Genomic DNA, 6,549 nt, shown 5'->3' on the forward strand with positions numbered 1-6,549 from the left:
GCTTTCATATGTCTAATACGCTGCCTTTGTGAGCTAGCCACGAATAAGAGAGGCTGAGACGTGGATTCAGCTAAACATGCCCGCTCTGGCTAAATTAGAAGGGATCTCCTACTTGTGATTTCCTTGCCCTGCCTTCCTCCAGGCCTTAGGAAGCTGCCGGGAACTTCAGTGAAACGTGAGAGGTTTAAATATTAATATTTCTGAATCCCCCCCCCTCCCTGGGTAGACTCAACCACCTGCTTCCCCCAGAGCAGCTGTCAGGAGAAGTTTTCACTGAAGAGACACCATTTTTTCTCTTTAAACAAAAACATTTCATCATCAAGGTTGGGTTTTAATTGCGCCAGGGTGCCTTCCTGCATAGTTCGTGTTCCCTGACTAGCCTCTTCTTTGTTATCCGGAAGTAAGGCCTCTCAGAACTCTGTCATCTGCTTGCTCCACCCCATACTGTCCATAAAGTATGTGGTAAGCATTGTTGGCTTTGGTATATCTCATGTGTTCATGTGTATGTGTGTGATCAGCACATGTGTCCGTGTGGTGCGTGCCTGTGTGTGTGTGATGTGTACTTGTGATAAAGAATAAAACTCCATTTCTGTCGGGACTGAAATGCAAAAGATGCCAGGGAAGGGTTGAGGTCTCTGAGTTCCATGTAAAATAATCCCTGGAGTGAAACAATATACCCTAAAGAAAAATTCATCTCTTAGTTACAGCCCAATACGGTGTCTACAACAAAGAGCACTCAGACAGTGAGCTTGGTGGTTGTCTTAAGGACTGTATTCAGCATCTATTTAAGATCCATTTTCAGTATCTACTGAGGAATACTCTTCCTCAGTTCTTCGTGTACATTTTTCTTTGCAGGCGTCACACTGTTTACCTATTGTTAATGGTTTCTCACAAATATTTACCAAACGTTTCTAAACTGTCTGCTCGAGACTCTGACAGCCTCCCCTTTGGTACTCAGCCTTTTAAGGAAGTCTCTCCGCTGGTATCTGTGCAATTAGCCAGGAGCATTTTAATAACAGGGAATAATAATTGCTGTTTGCTGATCGCAGTGAGGAATTTCCCGTGTGCATTTATTTTTAGGAAGACTAGATTGCTGTGTTGCACATGGGGACACTGATAAAGACTTTAATTACTGTGGGAGAGCTTTTGGAGGATGAGGAGCAAGCATTTGTGTGTGTGGAGGGGGGTTCCGTATTTTGTGGAAATCTGGGAAGAGAATTTTCAGCCCCTATAATTGCTGAAAACACAGCACTTGTGGGATGAAAGGTGTTTGCATGTAGTCCTCAGTCTAGAACGTTTACATGGACGACCAAATATGTAGAGTTCGACAAACTGCCAGACGATAAATATCCAAAGCCTATATTTTTGCTATGTTTTTTTCCCCAGAAAAAGGTTTTTTTTTAATCACAGACAAAGATTAATTCCATGGATTTTTCTGGGAGGAAAATCAGTGTTGCTTTGATTTAATGCAGTTGTATTTGCATGTATTTTCTTTCTAAAGGAATAACCAATGACCAGCTCTCTCTATTAATTTAAATGTTAATTACAGCATGAAGGGATTTATACTTGATCCTAACCCAAAGATGAGAATGTTTAGATTTTAAAATAATTTTTGTCTGAGTAAAATTAGGTTCAGGGGTCAAGAACAGTTGATGAGCTCAATTAGCAAGTATATCTTAATGTACCAGCCGTGCTAATGGGATAGAAACATGAAATTCCTGCAAAGATTCAGCTCAAGGAGATTCTAGGAGACTTGGACTGTAATACATAAATAATAATTGTTACTATTATTTGGTTTTTCCTTAATTTTAGACTTGTTTGTTGTTTTGGTAAAGGCTAATAGTTTTGGTGACTTAATAGTTATGTAATAGAAGTAGACCCCCAAAACAGTCGACCATCTTCCCTACTCTTAGAACTCAGTCTCCTTGGTGGCTAAAAATTCAGTCCCACTGCCTTAAAGAGAGTGATCTGGGTAATGATGGAGTCATTTCAGAGTCCTACCCTTGTCTTCATCTGGAGGTGTCAAGACGGTGAAACTGATAGACGTCTCCGTTTGGTGGTCCTCAGACTGCTGGTCCAGGGTTGATACTTTCAGAGATGTCTTTAAGGCTGTTTGGCCTCAGTCTCTGAATTCTGCCTGCTGCGTCCTCTTCTGGCTGGGATTGCTATAAAAATGCAACCGACTAAGTGACTTATGGCAGAGAAGGTTTTGGAACATGAGTAGCCCAGGATGAAAGGTGCCATGGGGTTTGGTGTCTATTGAAAGTTTTCTTCCTGATTTTGTGTGCTGTGTCCTTGCATGGTGAAAGGGCTGTGAGGTTTTATCTCCTGGGCCCCTGTGATAAGGGCACTGTCCCATCCTTGTAACTTAACTACCAAAGGCAGCTTCTCCTATCACTGTCTAGGATAGGGAGGGGAGCACCTTCAGACTCAAGTGTGGCCTTGCTTAAACAGTCCCACACACTCTGCAGACTCCTTGGTTGGATCAGGAGAACCTTTGGATCTGTGGCCCTTTCACAACCTTGTGTGGGCGGTACTCCTCTCAGACTGGCTCCTTCTGTCTTATACTGTGACAGAGTGACCTCTTGGACAGTGCCATTGGGGCTTTATACCCTGCTCTGGGTCTGAGCCAATGTGCTTAGGTGTGAAAAAGAGATACCAGTGGGGACACAAGGCTCTTTGCTCTTGCCTAATTTCTTAACATCACTCCCTCTCGAAGAGATTTTTAAGCCCTTGCAGCCCCACCCCCACCCCTACCCCCACCCTCAAGATGGTTAATTTGATTATCAACTTGATTGCATTTGGAACCAACTAAAACACAAGTTACTGGGTGCTTCTGTGAGGAATGGTTTGCTTGTTTGTTTTGTTTTTTAAGATTTATTTATTTATTTTATGTATAGGAGTACACTGTCGCTGTCTTCAGAGACACCAGAAGAAGGCATCAGATCCCATTACAGATGGTTGTGAGACACCATGTGGTTGCTGGGAATTGAACTCAGGACCTCTGGAGGAGCAGTCAGTGCTTTAAACCACTGGGCCACCTCTCCAGCCCCAATGAGGAATGCTCTTGATCATATAATTTTGAGCAGGGAAGACTCACCCTAAACATCAGCACCCTCCGATTACAGCCCAGATCAAGGGATGTGGAAGAAGAAACCTTTCTGTTGCCTCTCACCTTGTTGGCAAGTTCCTCTATCCTGCTGTCCCGGTATTTCTTCACTGGTATCAGAACCAATGTCTTTAGGCTTCTAATGTAGACTGAAGACCAGCAGCTCTCCGGCGATCCTCTAGGACTCTGGGACCAGATTGGGACTGCTGAGACAGACAGCCTTGTAGATGAAACAACTACCAGATTCTCCACCCTGCAGGGTGAGGTGAGCAATGCTGGACTGTGCAGACCACATCCTGGAAACCAGTCTAGTAGTTCCCTCTTGAAGAGGACAATATTTTCTCTAACAGAAACATAAAAACAAACAAACAAACAAAAAACAAAAAAACAAAAACACACCAACACCACCCTCACCCCCTTATTGCTTTCAGACACTTTTCTGAAGTGACTGGAATGGGTTGTGTGGTTCATAACCTGGGGCATTCAAACACTTGAGTCTCTAGTTGGTGGCCCTGTTTTGGGACGTTTAAGAGCCACAGCCTTGCTGAGGAAGTTGTCACCAGAGGCGGGCAGGTTCTGAGAGCATGTAGCCTTATCCACTGTCTAGTTCACACTCTCCATTTTGTGCTGGCATTTGAGGTGTGACCTCAAATTTCTACTGACTCCCATGCTGGCTTCCCCACCATGATAGTCACTCATCCATAGCGCATTGTAAGCCCAAATAAACTTCTCTTTCTATAAGTCACCTTCATCATGGTATTTATCATAGCAACCAACACAGCTCTGGTTTGAGTTTTTTGATCCAGAGTCTCTCTGTGCAGCCCAAGTAGACCATGTTCTTGGGTTCTCCTGCCTCCATCTCCTGAGTGCTAGCTCCCAGAACATACTTCACCATGGTCAGTTTGGTAAGTAAGTTTTATGTATAGACTCCTTTAGGTCTTGGCTCTTGATGTTCCCAGCCAGGCTTCTGGTCCACAGAAACCTCCTAAATGTCTGAAAGCCCTGGCTTTTGCAGGCCCCAGGGTCTGGATTTAAGATCTTGGTCTCCACAATGAGCTTCAAACAGTGTCACTTGGAAACTTGGTTACTTTATTGGTTCTCATAGAGCTCTGCTCTCTCCTCAGCTGTCAACCTCAGAATGTAGTTTCAATGCAGGAAGACGAGTAGCTGTGAAGAATGACAAAGACAGAAGATAAACGCAGCAGCACCAGGAACATGAATTCACTGAGAACAAAAGCCGGTCAGCAGATGTCTCAGAAAACCCATTTGGGGAGCTCAGAATGAGAGCAACCTGAGAAGACACCCAGGCTTTCCTTATCCAGAACACAGCAGGTTTCAAAGTCACCCCAAGGAGGTGCCGGTTTCTTTCGCTCCTTAGCAAACTCTTCTTCTTCTTCTTCTTTTTAAAATTGTTCTGACTCTGACCAAAATGTATGACCTAATTTGCCCTAAAAACTATTTTCGTGTCTGCTTTCTACGTCTCCACGGTAGTGCTTAGATTTGCCAAGTGTGAGATCTCACCCCCAAAGTGCTTTTCTTGAAAGTGATTCCCGACATCGAGGAGTGGGATGATGTAAGACACTTTTCAAAAGTCATTATACAAAATGTAGGGTGATGTGAGACAGGAATTGAGAGCCATAAAGCAGGGACACGGTGCCAGGGTTGGGAAGATGAGATTCTGTTGATTCAAACAAAATAGCTATTACTAGATTGCTGCCGGGGTCAAATAACCCGTTATGGGGCCGTATTTCAAGCCTCTGCATGCTGCTTTCTGCCATCTAATAATTCTACTACAGAGAAAACCGAATAGCAACTCTAGCCTGGACCTGGCCTAGCACACAGGAGGCATTCAGAAGTGTTTGTTCACTTTCCAGTGGCTTCTCATGGGCCTGGGAGATATTCAGAGCTACTGAGATATGGTCAGCTGGGAGACCACACCATCATGGTGTTACTCAGAGAACAACCTGGGAAGTTCATTGGCATAGAAGGAGATGGGCCTGGAAATCCAGGGTGACTAGCGAATTTATTTCATAGTTTAACAGTTAAAAATATTATAGTTAAAGAGAGTAATAGTTGAAAACAAATACATGTGTTTTTAAAATTTAATACAAATATGTAAAATTACGTGATCATATGGAGCATGTTCTTTCAAATCCCTGCTCCTTGTTATATGTTTGTGAGCTGTCCCTTCCATCTGGAGCTGCAATGTGTATCGCTCATTGGAGTGCACTATCCCAAGGTTGTTACTGTTCACTTATGAGCCTGCTTCATACACGGGGCTCTGCCTAGATCAGCAGTTCTCAACTTGTGGGTCACCACCCCTCTTGGGGGGTGGGGCAAACAACTCACGGGGTCACCTAAGATCTTCGAAAAATGCAATTCATAACAGTAGCAAAATTACAGTTATGAAGCAGCAACAGAGGTAATTTTATGGTTGGGGTCGCCACAACATGAAGAGCTGTACTAAAGATTCACAGCATTAGAAAAGCTGAGAAGCCCTGGTCTATATGGATGCATGGCCTTTGCTATTTGCTACCATACAAGCTTTTAAAAAAATGGTCTGGTAGTTGTCAGTGAGGTTGCTTGATGTGCTGGCAAGTTCAGGTTGTGATGAAGTCGAGTGAGAATTGGGTGTGAAGATAGGACTGGAAAGTCTCAAAGGTAATGACTGGATTAAGGTGCTGGTTCAGAGAAGGGAAGGGCACAGGGTGGGTAGCTTCAGTCAAAAATAAATCCTGACTGGAGTGTGGGGTTCAGATAAACCACCTGATTTTTAAACATTGAAGAAGCCACGGGAACCTGTTGGCTCTACTAGTAGATGGAATATTCTGCTTTCGTTTGTCTTGGCTCTGGATTATAACGAGGAGCAAGACAGTCCCTGTATTCCAGGAGCTGTCAATCTAGTATCTGGGATGCCAGTGCATTGTTGAGGAGTTCCATGCAGGAAAGGTGGGCACTTGGGAAAAACTTCTCAGTAGAAATGGCGTTCTACACCTCAGGAAGCTAAGGCCTTGTTGGGCAGTGATTTCCACAAAGATAAAACTTCAAGTTTGGGAGGAAGACACAGGATGACAAAGAGAAGGGAAAATGGCAGAGCATCAAGATGGGGAGAGGGAAGTCATCATGATACAATGTGAAAAGAAAGGTATAACAAGTCACAGGATGCTGCAGGGAGGGGAAACATCAAGATGTTCTAGGTGAGAAAAGACACTGCATCCTGCACCAAACTCCAGAAGCTCCGGAAGTAACTCAGTGGCTTCAGGAAGTCCCTGAAACCGACCAGATTCTCTAGGTCTTTCCCTCTTCAAGCATAGATAAGTAGTAAGAACTGTAGAAAGACACTTTCAGACAAGCTGAGCTCAGACCAGCTGTCTTGGTTAGTTCTATTGTCAAAAGGATACAAGCTACAGTCTTCTGGGAAGAGAGAATCCAAATGAGAA

At 43.9% G+C, this 6,549-nt stretch overlaps 1 long non-coding RNA gene across 1 annotated transcript; it reads left to right on the forward strand.

Annotated features, from left to right (window-relative positions):
• The first annotated feature begins 272 nt into the window (after nt 1-272).
• Gm33447 lies at nt 273-6,249 on the forward strand. The gene is made up of 3 exons (XR_001780846.1): nt 273-455; nt 2,901-3,374; nt 4,234-6,249. It is a non-coding gene; the product is annotated as a predicted gene, 33447 (long non-coding RNA).
• Nucleotides 6,250-6,549: the final 300 nt, after the last annotated feature.

This window comes from Mus musculus, chromosome 13, assembly GCF_000001635.26.
Source record: "Mus musculus strain C57BL/6J chromosome 13, GRCm38.p6 C57BL/6J".
Lineage (NCBI taxonomy): Eukaryota > Metazoa > Chordata > Mammalia > Rodentia > Muridae > Mus > Mus musculus.